Here is a 15,977-nt window from a genome sequence, read left to right as displayed (position 1 = left end):
AGCAAGCGCTTACATTCAGCAAAGGACTGACGACGCTCCTGCGTTGCCCTGGAGAAATCTTGGTAGAAGCTGATTTTGCGGTCCTGCCAACGCACGTCCCCCATCTCCCTGGCAGCTCTCCTCACCTGCTCCTTCTCCTGGAATCTCAGAAAGCGGACCACCAAGGGCCTCGGGGGAGCTCCAGGCTTTAGCGGTGCGATCGATCTGTGTGCCCGCTCCATCTCCAGGCCCCCTTCAAACTGTATGTTTAGAATCTCTGGAAGCACTTTCTGAAGAAAGGAAATAGCATCCTTGCCCTCTGCCTTCTCAGGAAAGCCGAAGATACAGAGATTTAGACGCCTTTCTCTGTCCTCCAACTCAGCCAGCTTCCACGTTAGAGCTTCAACATCAGTCGCTGTCGCCAGGGGGGAATCTCCCCGCCGTTTCTCCGTTTCTTCCAGCGCATCCAAGCGAGCCTCCGCACTGTTTACCCGTGTTAGCACATCAGCTAGCTTCCCTTCCATGGCTGAAACCGCTCTCGTCGTCTCCACCAGTTGGCTCCTGATATCGGCGAAATTCTTCGTTTGATCCTCCAAGATCTTGGACTGGTCCGCAGCCAACTTCTCAAGGAGCTGCGTTATTCTGGCATCCGGTTCCGTGGCGAAGTCGTCAACCGGGCCCGTCTGCTGGGCCGTTTTAGAGCTAGCATTAGCAGTAGCCTTAAGCAACGTCTGCTGCAGTGGCGTCCCTGAGGTGCTTTTCTTGTAGTTCGGCATCTTATCCACACTTATATTGTTTAAAACTGGTGTAAACTCCTCTGAGAGCAATAAAAAAAGGCTTGAAAGTGACCCCAAAGCATAAAAAGGCTGAAGCGATGTGAGAGCCCTGCTATCAAGCAGCCATCCTACCCGCGGCCATCTTTCTCCCCCCCCTCACACATGGTTCTTTTAGTAACTAGTGACATCAGTACCGTTCTGGTACTGAACAGCATGGATACATCAGTAGAGCTTGCTGTATTCAGTGCTCAAAATGAATTAAAGAGAAGACTAGTGTTAACTCAAATATATTATTATAATACCATGAGCATGTATAGAAACTTTATTATACATTCTTATCAGCCCGTAACTCTACTTTTTTTCTCACGTTGCACCAGATTGATGCTTTTAAATATAAAATGTCAAAATTTCTTCTGGGGGGCGTGTCCCCGAACTCCCTTAGACTATTTTATTACTTATCTTTTTCACCTCAGATCTTTTTCATGTCTTCTCTTTGATGCTGGTGCACACCTTGTGGTGGAATAAGAACTGGATGTATATCTAGCTCAGAGAAATCTCAACATCCACACTTTAGAAAAGCTTGCTACACCCCTGATTTTTAAATCCACAGAGTCGAGATGTTTTCGCGTTTTGATTCAGGTGGCTCAATCTGCGATTATTATAATAAGAAGAAATAAATAAGCACACTGATGAATGAAGATTTACGCAACTATGAAGTTGCTATGAGGATTTATCCGTTTTCTTTAGTCATCACCCACAAGTGATATAAATAATGCGGTGGCTCTGCTCGCCTGAGCTAACTGCTGCTATTAGCATGACCTCAACTTTCTGTTTTCGGAAGAGACTAGCTCAGATTTCATTAAAACAAAATAATCGTAGGCCTCCAGACATTTAAAAGCCTTTAATTTTTCATGAGTGAAGGGTCCAGGGCTTTCTATTGATTAGGAATAAATGTCTCCCTACTAGATTTGTGAACAAAAAAACACCGGCGAATCGAGCCAACGTTTTCCGTCATCCCAGAGCTCATACGGGCTTTTAATAACTTAACTTTCTCTTCAATACAAATTTTAGGCTTCTCTCTAAACCTGTTATTGTCTTTAGAGGTTTAAGTGTTTGTAAATTGGGAATTTTGTCAGTAAACTCTCTTAAAAGTGTACGTCAGGCCATTTTGTGTTTGTTTTGCCACCCAGCCACTTGCACATTCACACAAAGTTGAAAAAAAGATGTCAACAAAGATCCTCCTATAAGTCTGCGAAAGCTGGGCAGCAATTAAGGTGTATGACACTTAAATCAATCAATAATATTATGTTAGCTTCCATCCATATAAATGACAAGAAACTGCTGGAATTTTAAATGAGCCGAGCTAGGGCTGGGCGATATGGCAAAAATAGAATATCACGATTTTTCCAATATTTTATCACGATTTTGATTTTATCACGATTTTTTATCCATGAATAGCATAACTTCAATTGGGTATTAAAGAAGAGAAACATTGAATAAATAAACATTTATTCATATTAGGGATAATCAACACAGTGCTAACGCACTTATATTTTAAACTCACACCAGAGATGATAAAAGCCCTGAGAGAAACAATTACAAAAATCAGTTTTTTTGTTTTTCAAGTAACTTAACATAAATTAAAATCGTAAACATATTTAAAGTGCAAACATGTCAATTGCAAACGTAATGTGCAAACATTGACTTGTTCAAAATACTATATAGCTCCCAGTTGCTCATGTAGTGGATAGTTAAGCTCAAATACGGCTCTGATGTGCGGCTGGACCAGAGATCGCTTGTGGTTGCAAAAAACTGCGCATTCTGAATATTTTCTGCAACTCTCACTTTGCATTCAGCGTACATGCGTGGAATGGCGGTGTTCGAAAAATACTTGTGGCTGGAAAACTCGTAGCGCGGATCCAATGTTTTTATCATTTTCTTAAATCCCACTCCTACTGTTCGCACGGGACACAAATCTTTAACCAAGTGGTACGTCACTGCATCTGTCACGCTGTTCCATCGTCTGCTGTCTCTGTCGTAGGGAGTGAGTTTTGTGAGTGTTTGTTAGCGTTTGCTGCCTGGAAGAAGCACTAGCCGCTGCAGCAGCAGGCTTTTTAGCTTTAGCTGCCAGCTGGCTCTCATTGTATTGTTTGGGATGCCTTCTTTTCAAGTGATTAAACAAGTTTGTGGTGTTGCCATCACTTGCCTTGACGCTCTCCTTGTAAATGACGTTTCGCTGCTCATTGTCATCTGGTGAAAAACCAAACCAGTTCCATATAATGGACGAGGTGTTCCTCTTCGGAACGAAAACCTCGTTGTCGCTCTCAGCCGCGGCCGAAGCCATGTTTGTTCACACACAGGTGAAAACAAGCGGGGCACTAATATATTACTATGACTCACTCTGATTGGTTAAGGGTCAAACAAAGGCGTGTCATTCGCCTGAGGTAAGTTCCCTTTTCATTCAGAGGCAGAATTTCAACAGCAGAGCTGTGAATCGTGATAAAAAGGTCTCTCAAAAATGACAGACTGTCAGATGTGTAGATCGTAAAACGGTCTAAAATCGTCATATCGCCCAGCCCTAAGCCAAGCCAACTCTATCTCTCAGTTGTGTTTTCAGCTCTCCATCCACCTGCTGCTAGTTTATGTGTCGCCCTTTAATTTTCTTTAGTATTTTAATTTTTTATTTAAGTAATGATAGCGTTAAATTTTTGCCAGTAAAAATAATCATAATTCATTCATTTTATTTTGTTAATTTAGCATTTACAAAAACAATGAATGCTGGGAAATCTATTCATCCATCCATTTTCATCATAAACGTCATCACCGACAAACCAACTTGTAGTTAAGCTAACTTTTCAGTGGAGAAAAACTATCAAGCCTTTAGTTTAGCACCAATGTTTGGAGTAGAAAACTGATTTAGGATAAATAAAGATCTGGGGCTTAGCCCAGATGAGTGATTTTCTACTTTTTAGTAAATCATGACAGCTTTCACATTTTGTCCATCTTAAAGCAGACAAAAAGCACTAGATTGCATTTATGAACTGATACGAAGATATATTACGTTTATTGTTGGCCTCTATACAGTACTGTGAAAACAAATTCTCTTGGAAACTTTACATTACGATTTGAGTTATGTGTATGCAGTAATCCTCACATTTATTCATATTCTTCCATTAAAGAAAAGACAAAATTCACAGAAATAATTAAAAATTCAAAACAGAAAATATCTAAATTATATATTATAAAATAATTTGAATTCGAAAGCTCTACTGCCATTGTTCAACAACAGGAAGTGCTGCTGGCACAATGAAGCTGCAAAGGTCCAGGGGTCTCATTTATAAAGCTTGCTTACGCACAGAATGGGGTCAGAAAACTGCGTAAGCCACTTACCCCGCAAACTTTAAGATTTATTTAAAAAAATATATCGGAAAAATGTGCGCAACTTTTAAGTTGACGAAGGACCTGGCTTAGGTACACTTGGATATGGAGAGCACCTGCAGTGCTCCTGCAGAGAAGGATACAATTTTGAATTCCAGCAGCATAATCACTTGTACCGCTTCGTGCACACACGGAATAAGCAACCCCCCCCCCCCCCCCCCCGGCCCCTCCCTTACACACACACACACACACACACACACACACACACACACACACATAGCCTGAAGCGCAGCCCCTGCCCAGACATGAAGAATATCAGCAGGGGTCAGATTGAGACAGAATGTCATGCGTCGTTTATAGGACCAACACAGAATGCATGATTTTCATCTTTTATTTTCTTGCCAATTAAAAGATGAAAATCATGAAAATTTCTGTGTGCCTGAAATTTGAGTCAGGACATCACATAGTTTGAGCAGTCATTCTCGCACTTCGTTCACCACACTAATCATGTCCCTCTGTGCTAAGAGGACAGTGTCAGTTAGCACCCAGCCACTTCCAGATGCGCCATGCGCCTGAGACGCACTGATGGGACAGGCAGACCCTGCAGCCACATCTTCGGTTGCCGCCCGGTATGACTTGTTGGATGCTTCATCCAGAGTCACTGGGGGGAACAAGATTTGATTGTGTTTTATATTTTAATGACGGACACATTTGATCTGCAATAATAAAAGGCTTAAATGTTACTAGTCTCTTCTGCATGGTCAGTGTCTCCCTCATTCTCCGGCACGATGCCATGCACGCTTGCCGGTACGAGTACTGCTGACATCCTAAAGGCAAGCGGTGGGGGATCAGAGGTTCCAGGGCCTCCGCCAGTAGCAGACACAGTCTGGTGGTGGCAAGCCATCTTTTTTTTTTTTTTTTTTTTTTTACTTCTACCTTCAGACCGGACCATTTTTTTAATATCCGCCACAGATCTCTCTGAAGAACTCGCAGCATTGACGGCTTCAGCAACGCTGTGCCACAACATGGATTTTCTCTTCATTGTTATGCCACTTCTGTGACCTCCAAAAAGCACTTCCTTTTGTTTTTCCACCTCACCCATAAGTACCTCAATTTCTGCTTCGGAGAAATTGAGCTTCCTTGATCTGCAGTCGCCATCGTTAATGGTGGAGCACTGCAACGAGCTGGCTCATGTATATGCTTAAGATCAACAAGGCACTTTGCATTGACCATTTATGGCAGAAAGTGGGCGTGTTGAGGGCGAGATGTGATCCAGAAACGCCTGAGCACTTTTCTAGGTAGAGTGTGATTTATAAAACCGATGGCATGAAGCTGTGCGTACTCCATGTTTTATAGGTCACAAACTTACTTGGCGTAAGTACTTTTTTTTTTTTGCTGAGCTTAAGTACGGTTTTAGTAAGGATTCTTTGCAATGCTTTATAAATGAGACCCCTGGTCCTAATATTTACATGATTAAAAAAAAGGGAAAAATCATAAGATAAATAAAAGCACCATAAAATCTGCTGGCATGTAAAAGCTAAATAATTACAGGTAGGTTATTGTATTTAAAGTTTTTGGTTCATGCATTCAGAGTGCTGATTGCTTGGGGAAAGAAACTGTTTTTGAGGTAAAAAATAAAAATAAAAAAATTAAACAGAACCAACCCTAACCACACAGTAATGTTATAAATGAAGAAAACATATGGGATTAGATTTGTGCCAATAGGATCAAGAAAAACACTTTGGAGAGCAAACAAATTTTAAGACATTAAGAGAAAAAAACATTAGTTTCAAAAGAAAAACTTACGATCTGAATCAGATTCTTAAAATGATCAAGAAAAACACTTTGACGGTCAAACAAAAATTAAGAAATTGACAGAACAAAAATATTGACTAAAGGAAAAAAACATGTTTCAAAGGTAAAACTTACGATCTGAATCAACTTCTTAAAATGAGTAACAAAGTATGTTTCCTTTTTCTGTTTGCCTCTATGTGTTTTTGTTATCAATTTCCTTAGTTTCGTTCTCGCTGCTCACAGCTTTGCTCTCACTACCAGATTTGCACTTACACTGTCTGCCTTTCTCCTTTGCAATCCCTGAGTTTTTGGTTGCAATTCTGACACAACCCTTTCGGGTGGGTGGGACTTCTGAGAAGTCCTCTCCCATAGGACAGTGGTTTCTCTTGAGTGACAGTTCAGTGACCCGGAAGTGATGTAGCCTCCAAGGCTTTTTTTTCCCACCTCGGTCAACAACATGAATTTTGAGCCCCAAACACATTATTTCTGCTGTCTGTGGTGTCTATTGAGGATCTAAAGTGAGTATTGATAATATATTTTATCTTTTCTTAGTTAATCTGTAAGTTAAGCCACTTTTTAAGTTGGTTTTAACCAGACGTTAGCTCACTAGCTAGCTGCTAAACAAGTCATTGTGCTAGCCTCAGGACAATGGTCTATTGTTCCAGAGAGACGTACTAAAAACACTAAAAATTTCATTACAAACAGGTAGGATTTAAACCAGCCTATTACTGTTCCTTTGATCCCTACAACATGTTCAAGTCTTTCTAAAAGAATATTGTGATCAACTTTGTCAAAAGCAGTACTGAGATCTAACAAGACTAGAACAGACACAAGATTCTTATCTGACGCCATGAGAATATCATTTGTAACTCTCACTAATGCAGTTTCAGTGCTGTGATACTCTCTAAAACCAGAATGAAATTCCTCAAACAGAGCAATAGTGTTTAAATGCTAACATACTTGGATGGCCACTATTTTCTCCAGGACTTTGGATAAAAATGGAAGGTTAGATATTGGTCTATAATTCATTGGGTCATCTGGATCCAGAGAAGGCTTCTTAAGTGAAGGTTTGATTACAGCAACCTTAAAATCCTGTGGTACATATCCATTTACTAAGGATAGATTGATTATATCTAGAATGGGGGCAGTAACCAATGGAAATGCTTCTTTAAATAATTTGGTTGGGATTGGATCCAAAATGCAAGTTGAAGGTTTAGAATAGATGAAGCTAATATTTTTGATAAATCTGAAAGCTCAACTTGATCAAAACGGTTCAAACACAGATGAGGTTCTACAGTCACCTCTGATGCTGCCTCACTTACTGAGGAAGAAGAAATCGCGTTAGGGAGAATGCTAAAGATTTTGTTTCTAATAGAATTAATTTTACTTGTAACAAATCCCATGAAGTCATTGCTGCTGAGGGCTAAGGGAATAGATGGCTCAGAGCTATGATTCTGTGTAAGTTTAGCAACTGTACTGAAAAGAAATTTAGGATTATGCTTATTCTCCTCAATTAATGCTGAGAAATAAGCAGTTCTAGTTTGTCTAAGCTTATTTTTATAAAGCACAAGACTATTTTTCCAGGATAGGTAGGCCTCCTCATGGTGCGTAGAGCGCCATGTTCTCTCCAATTTCCTAGAGTTTTGTTTTAAGGCTCGTAAATGAGAATTAAACCAGGGAGCCAACTTCCTGTCCCTAATTACCTTCTTTCTTAAAGGGGCAACATCATCTAATGCCACACGTAAAGAGGAATTAACTGTAAAACTAAAATGTTTTGTCTCAAAATTTGTGTGATGTCTAATGTTTCTCTCAGAGAAAAGTGGGCACTGTCATACATTCAGTGTATGATTCATTGTGTTCCATTTAGACAATTGTGTTTTCAGTTTTCTTCTTCAGTTTTCTTTCCATGCTTGGTAGTGTTCACCCAAAAGCTACTTGTGTTTAAGCAATGAATGGTATGTGTGTGTCATGTGAAAATGTGGCTGTGTTTACCAAATGAAAACACGTGTTCCATTTTGGGAACATGTTACGATATGTGATGGCAGGGTTTTGTTGCAAAGGGAAGCCACGGTTTAGGAATTTGTGTTATGTTTGGGGTTTTGTGTGTGCAGTTTTGAAAGAAACGTACAGTTTTGAAAAACGCATTTTAGCAATAGAAAAAAACTAAGTCCATTTCATGAAAAATCGGAGCAGAAACAAAGGTGTTGCGTTTATATATTTTTTGAGTGTATTTACCAAACACACACACACACAGTTATTTGTCAACATAATCCTCTCTACATAAGCATTTTAGCGTATTTTCTCAGTTCAAATAGGTCTTTTTCTCTATGTTGTTGTGAATTAATATTTTCACAACATGTTTTTTTTTTCATGTGACTTTACCGTGAATAGTGATGAAATGGATGAGGAGTACCAACCACCATGACCTGGACAGGTATCCTTTGCTCAGCAACAGGCATGGCCAAGTCCATCTTCTTCTGCTCCAAACCCAAGGAAAGGAAAAGCCCCAAGCTCATCTTTCCTAACTAAGTGTAAACCTCAATTTGTTTGTGGAGCTCTGACAGTGAGTGATTTTTTTTTACATTTTCATGGCCAACCTGATTTTTTTATGTATGATAATTATTCAGTTTTCTCGGTTTCCTTGTTGTGAAAATCTAATTTACATTTTGTTGTGAATAAATTTCCTCCATTAGGAGCCAAGTCAATTCCTCTGTATGATTTTCCCATATTCTGAATGGATAAATATATGTTGGGTGGATTTTTCCCCAAAAAAAAACTCCAAAACCTAATTGTTTTTTTAAATGGAAAGACTTTCTAAAATAAGTAATAAATGAGGGGAAAAAGAACCCAAAGGAAAAACCAGAGAATTTCCCAATGGCACAAACTGTGCCAAAACGTGCCCAAGATGGTCCAAGAGGGGTATGGATTTCTCGTCGTCGTCGTCGTCTTCCTCCGCTTATCCGGGTCCGGGTCGCGGGGGCAGCATCCCAACTAGGGAGCTCCAGGCCGTCCTCTCCCCGGCCTTGTCCACCAGCTCCTCCGGCAGGACCCCAAGGCGTTCCCGGACCAGATTGGAGATGTAACCTCTCCAACGTGTCCTGGGTCGACCCGGGGGCCTTCTGCCGGCAGGACATGCCCGAAACACCTCCCCGGGGAGGCGTCCAGGAGGCATCCTGACCAGATGCCCAAACCACCTCAACTGGCTCCTTTCGATCCGGAGGAGCAGCGGTTCTACTCCGAGTCCCTCCCGAATGTCCGAGCTCCTCACCCTATCTCTAAGGCTGAGCCCGGCCACCCTACGGAGGAAACTCATTTCGGCCGCTTGTATCCGCGATCTCGTTCTTTCGGTCATTACCCAAAGCTCATGACCATAGGTGAGGATTGGGACATAGATCGACCGGTAAATCGAGAGCCTGGCTTTCTGGCTCAGCTCCCTCTTCCCCACGACAGATCGGCTCAGCGTCCGCATCACTGCAGACGCCGAACCAATCCGCCTGTCGATCTCCCGATCCCTCCTACCCTCACTCGTGAACAAGACCCCGAGATACTTAAACTCCTCCACTTGAGGTAGGACCTCTCCCCCAACCCGGAGGTGGCAAGCCACCCTTTTCCGGTCGAGAACCATGGTCTCAGATTTTGAGGTGCTGATCCTCATCCCAGCCGCTTCACATTCGGCCGCGAACCTACCCAGCAAGAGCTGAAGGTCAGAGCTGGATGAAGCTAGGAGGACCACATCATCCGCAAAAAGCAGAGACGAGATTCTCCTGCCGCCAAACTCGACACACTCCACACCACGGCTGCGTCTAGAAATTCTGTCCATAAAAGTGATGAACAGAACCGGTGACAAAGGGCAGCCCTGGCGGAGTCCAACCCTCACTGGGAACAGGTCCGACTTACTACCGGCTATGCGGACCAAACTCACGCTCCTCTGGTAAAGGGACTGAATGGCCCTTAACAGAAAGCCACCCACCCCATACTCCTGGAGCGTCCCCCACAGGGTGCCCCTGGGGACACGGTCATAAGCCTTCTCCAAATCCACAAAGCACATGTGGATTGGTTGGGCAAACTCCCATGCCCCCTCCATCACCCTTGCAAGGGTATAGAGCTGGTCCACAGTTCCACGGCCAGGACGAAAACCACATTGCTCCTCCTCTGAGATTCAACTATCGATCGGACCCTCCTCTCCAGTACCTTGGAGTAGACCTTTCCAGGGAGGCTGAGGAGTGTGATCCCCCTATAGTTGGAACACACCCTCAGGTCACCCTTCTTAAAGATGGGGACCACCACCCCGGTCTGCCACTCCCTAGGAACTGCCCCCGATGACCACGCAATGTTGTAGAGAGGTGTCAACCATGACAGCCCTACAACATCCATAGCCTTGAGATACCCAGGACGAACCTCATCCGCCCCTGGGGCTCCGCCGCTGTGTAGTTGTTTGACTACCTCAGCAACTTCTGCCCCCGAGATCGGACAGTCCATCCCCAGGCCTCCCAGCTCAGGTTCCTCCTCGGAATGCGCATTGGTGGGATTGAGGAGCTCCTCAAAGTATTCCTTCCACCGTCCGACTATAGCCTCAGTTGACGTCAGCAGCTCCCCGTCCCCACTGTAAACAGTGTGAGCGAGTTGCTGCCTTCCTCTCCTGAGGCGCCGGACAGTTTGCCAGAACCTCTTTGGAGCCGATCGATAGTCTTTCTCCATGGCCTCACCAAACTCCTCCCACGCCCGAGATTTTGCCTCGGCAACTGCCACTGCTGCACCCCGCTTGGCTATCCGGTACCTGTCTGCTGCCTCCGAAGACCCACTGACCAGCCACGCCCTGTAGGCCTCCTTCTTCAGCTTGACGGCTCCCCGAACCTCTGGTGTCCACCAGCGGGTACGGGGGTTGCCACCACGACTGGCACCGGCCACCTTACGACCACAGCTAGCAACAGCCGCCTCGACAATCGCAGAGTGGAACAAGGCCCACTCGGACTCAATGTCCCCCACTGCTCTCGGGACGTGGTCAAAGCTCTGCCGGAGGTGGGAGTTGAAGACCGTCTTGACAGGTTCTTCTGCCAGGCGTTCCCAGCAGATCCTCACTATGCGTTTGGGTCTGCCAGGTCTACGCGGCATGTTCCCTTGCCATCTGATCCAACTCACCACCAGGTGGTGATCAGTTGACAGCTCCGCCCCTCTCTTCACTCGGGTGTCCAAAACATACGGCCGCAGGTCAGATGATACGACTACAAAATCTATCATCGACCTGTGACCTAGGCTGCCCTGGTACCAAGTGTACCGGTGGGCATCCTTATGTTCGAACATGGTGTTCGTTATGGCCAAACTGCGGCTTGCACAGAAGTCCAATAACAAAACACCGCTCGAGTTCAGATTAGGTGGGCCGTTCCTCCCAATCACACCCCTCCAGGTCAAGCTGTCATTGCCCACGTGAGCATTGAAGTCCCCCAGCAGGACAATGGAGTCCTCTGATGGAGCACTATCTAGCACTCGTCCCAGGGACTCCAAAAAGGGTGGGTACTCTGAACTGATATTTGGCCCATAAGCACAAACAACAGTCAGGACCCGTTCCCCGACCCGAAGGCGTAAGGAAGCTACCCTCTTGTCCCCTGGGGTAAACCCCAACACACAGGCAGAGAGTCTCGGGGCTAACAAAAAGCCAACCCCAGCCCTCCGCCTCTCACCCGGAGCAACTCCAGCAAAGTAGAGTGTCCAACCCCTCTCCAGGTCTCGGGTTCCAGAGCCAATGCAATGTGTCGAGGTGAGTCCGACTATATCTAGCCGGTACCGCTCAACCTCTGCCACAAGCTCCGGCTCCTTCCCCGCCAGCGAGGTGACGTTCCATGTCCCAAAAACTAGTTTTCTTGTCCGGGGATTGGACCGCCAAGGCTCCCGCCTTGGTCTGCCACCCGATTCGCATTGCACCGGACCCTTCATGTTCCTCCTGCGGGTGGTGGGTCCACAGTTGGACGAGCCCATGTATCCGGTTCGGGCTGGGCCCGGCCGGGCCCCATGGGCGAAAGCCCGGCCACCAGGCGCTCGCTCACGGGCCCCAACCCCAGGCCTGGCTCCAGGGTGGGACCCCGGTAACCCTCCGGGCCGGGTACTCCGACTCTTCGTTTTAACCGCCATGAAAGATCCTTCGAACCGTTCTTTGTCTCACCCTTCACCTAAGACCAATTTGTCATCGGAGACCCTACCAGGGGCACTAAGTGCCCCAGACAACATAGCTCCTAGGATCATTAGGGCACTCAAACTCCTCCACCACGATAAGGTGACAGTTCAAGGAGGATTTCTATCAGTTAAAACCTCTCTAACTTTTCTGTACTTCCTTTTTTTTTCATGATTTTTGGGTCAGCAAATGTTCAGACCGTCATCTGTGGAGTTCTAGATGTGTTAGGCTGCAACTGGGCATTTTAGAAAGAATTTTAAGTGGATTTTTTTGAGGCGGAACTGATTTTTTTCTCATTTCTGCTGTATTCCAGGTCCTGTTACTCTCAGTCAGTGACAGAAGTGATGTTTTTTTTAGAATTTTATTGTAAACTTTAGAGTCTTACCTTTTAGTTTGATACCAAAACAGCTCAAAGAAACCTTGTAGTTTCTGAGATATGCTCGATTCACTTTGGGCACATCTTTTTCAAGAACATCTCTGAAAAATGGCCTGGTGTTCAAGAGGTTGAATTCTCTGACTCAGTTGCTTCATACAGTAGTTGGTAGATTTAAAACTTTCCTGCTGTTATTTTTCTGAGGTGTGATTTTGTCAAGCTTGTCACCTACAACATATGCAAATCTGGCATCTTCAGTTTCATTTGGGACTACTCTCTCTGTATTAATCCTGTCGAGCCTTTAGAGCAACACCTCATCCATCCTTTTCTTCCTCTTCAGTGCTGGGCCTAGGCCCTCTGAGACACTGGATAGTCCTGAGCAAAAAAGCTGTTTTTGTCTTCCGCTTGGTCCTAGTGCTCAACCAGTGTCTTTTTAATATAGCATAATATTGGTTTTGGACAGTAAAAAGTGCAGGGGACAAAAATTGACTTTGGAAAAAGTGGGGGGAACATGTTCCCGCTGCCCCTCTCAAAAACTACGGCCATGCTTAACACCACTAAATGCTGGAGAAGAGCAGACCTTTTCCACTGGTGACATGAAGGAACACATATTTTGGGGGTCCTAGGACACATTGTTCTGTATTCTGAGGAACTGGATGAAGAAGATGATGGTGATATAGGGGAGGGTGTAGGGGTAGCCTGAAGTATATCTACAGTTCACAAATATTTCTAGCTTTAGTTCTGTATTTGTTTTTACAGTTTTCATTTTCTAGTATTTACTGCCTGAGTATGTTTTATAAAATCTGATATATTTATAATTTAAGAGGTTCTCCTGATAAAGAGCCATCCACCAGCAAATAGGCAATGTCAGAGTCATGCTACTGGAGATGCTCCACATCTTCTGGACTCCTGGTCAACAAAGTCAAACCCAGGTACCATCGATCCCAGACACCCAGTTTTATCCCCAGATCCCCCTGGTGATCAGCCGCCTCTCACCACCACCTCCACAAACAAATCAGCAACAAGTAGCAGAAAGAGGCCATGACACATCAACTATTTCAGGAGCAGCAGGGTGCACAGCTGCTTGGTGAGGATGAAAACCCTCCAGTGACATCTGCTCAAGGTCACATCCCTGTCCCCTGGACCAGTGGAGATGGAATGGACAAAGCACAAAGGGTAGGTCAGGGGTGAAACAGGCACACTCTGTGCCCCCCAAAAAACACTCCCTGGATGTGCAAAGAGTGCAAGAAAGAGTTTAGTCTGCAGCAGGACAAGAACTGCGTTGCAGAATACCACAGCAGCTAAAAACGCCTGAACATCAACAGACAATATCACCTGAAACTCAGACATTGAAAATTATACATATATAAAATCAATACAAATACACATTGGGCTTAATTTCTGCTACTGTATGTCAGGTTTTTTGTTCATGTACATTACATTTTCTTTCCATTTTATTTTATAACATATGGTTTTGGTTTAAAAAGCCAATTATAAACTTAACACCAGCTTTAAATGTTAAAGGGGCATTATGGAAGTTTGACAGCCAAAACATGTATAGAAATAATAAATGTCTTCTTCATACATTCTCCTGTAATGCCCTGGTCCTGTAGCATGAGCCCTGGCATTTTTACTGTGATTGCCTGTTTTTCTGTAAAATCACAGAAGAAGAGAGCTGCTCTGGTCGAGCAGGCTGCTTCATGCGCGTTCACGCTCACGCATAGCCCGTAGCATTTGCTATCAGTAGCTTTAGCAGCAGAGAGTGAGGTAGTGCCAACTCAGCGACTTTGTCGCTGTTCCTAACGCCTAGTGATGAACCTAGCTACATTTCTGATGACCCTTAGCTACTTTCTTCTAGATATTTCCTGCAAATTAGCAACAAAATAGCCATGTTCGCTCCGAATCATTCTTTGAACGTCGTTTTAGCTGCAATCAAGGATATAAATATTACAGATACCAAAAATGTCACTGGTGGTTTAGCTCATCTAGTTAGACGTCGGACTCTCGTGCAGGAGACCCGGGTTAGATTCTGGGTGAGAACACAGTATTTTTAGAGTTTCTTTTTTACAGTAATGGTATATTTTTTACAGTAAGATGCCCAAATCTTTATTTGAGACTCGCCGAACGGCATTGAATTCACAGTTAAAAAAGATGTGGGTTCAACTTTCATTTTGGAACAATTTTTCAAGCAAGGGAAGGGAATGATCTGAGCATGCAGGAGGACTGACCCATCATAAACCATGGTCAGCTGTGCTGAAGAGAAAGGTACAGAACCAAATTATTTAATTAATTAGCTGCGCGTTCTCCTGCCCTCTGTCCTCCGGGCCACACACACACACACACACACACATACACACACACACACACACATACACACACACACACACACACACACACACACACGACTGTCAGCTCTCAGAGCTCTGTGAAGCTGACCCCGAGCTTCGTCTCAGCTGTTATTTTCGTTAAGGAGTGTGCACGTACAGCATGCGCGCCTTGTGCACGAGCCTCCTATTGAAGCTGCCGTTACACTTTTGGCCAGAGGGGGCAATCGTAAGCATAAAAATTCAAAACTCCGTAAAGTCCCTTTAATAGCCCAATAAAACCGGAGTTGTACTTAAATTCATTAAATCTCAGACCATCAGATATTGTGATCTTGACCACTGTCTTGATACAGGAATCTTTAATCAAGTGTTGTTGTACTTGTTCACATGCACTTAGCCGCCTTATTATGGTATAAGTGATGTGAACGTCCCTCACAGGGTGGAGGTCTGCACTCTGACTTCTTTCTAGTTTTTATTAGTTATCTTTCTTGAGTGAGTGTTTAATTTTAATATTGTACCATGTTTTGCTTACAATCTTATGGTGTGTTTATCGATAATCTCAGGTAGGTTATCATTCAATTGCAGTTTGTAAAAATAGGGGGCCCCAGAATAAAATCTGGCATAGCGCTGCCACAATGCTAGAAACTGCCCTGGTCAGCAGGTTTGTCTGCCCTGAAAACACATGGTTGCTAAAATGACGTAACTTGGCCGCGCAGAGCCGTGCGGACCTTGCGGATGCGTCAAGAATAAACCAAGCTTCACCCAACCAGCATGTAGCATTGAACTCTTCCTTCTCTCCTCCTTTCTGCTTTCTCTCCCCTTTCCCTCTTTAGCTTTAGCCCTGCTTCCCATCTGAATCCATTTCCTCCTGTTTAGTGTTGATGGGGAGAGGCAGCAAGGGTAGACAGGAAGGCAAGGTGAAGCGTGCACGATGGTTGTCATTTTGTTATGTGTTGAGCCAGGAGGAGCAGAGTGAGGGAGAGGGAGGCAGAGCAAGGGGAGGACAGTGTGATAGGGAGAGAGCAGTGTGATAGAAGCAGAGTGAGAACGAGAGCAAACGTGCTTTGGCGCTCACAGCTCACATCGCTAGCTGGCTTGTCTGTTCACTGCTGACGAATGAGCTGTCTACCCCACGGGGCTGGGAAACAGCAGCTTGTGACAAGCTGGGGAGAGAGGAACATGAATGT

At 44.4% G+C, this 15,977-nt stretch overlaps 1 protein-coding gene across 3 annotated transcripts in view; it reads left to right on the top strand.

Annotated features, from left to right (window-relative positions):
* The window catches only part of oxr1a (oxidation resistance 1a), a 184,097-nt gene that overhangs the window by 39,555 nt on the left and 128,565 nt on the right, over window positions 1-15,977 (top strand). The gene's annotated exons all lie outside the window — the stretch shown is intronic.

The sequence above is a fragment of the Nothobranchius furzeri genome, chromosome 5 (assembly GCF_043380555.1).
Source record: "Nothobranchius furzeri strain GRZ-AD chromosome 5, NfurGRZ-RIMD1, whole genome shotgun sequence".
Lineage (NCBI taxonomy): Eukaryota > Metazoa > Chordata > Actinopteri > Cyprinodontiformes > Nothobranchiidae > Nothobranchius > Nothobranchius furzeri.
Note: the sequence above shows the minus strand (reverse complement) of the source record. Positions and strands in the feature narration are given on the sequence as shown.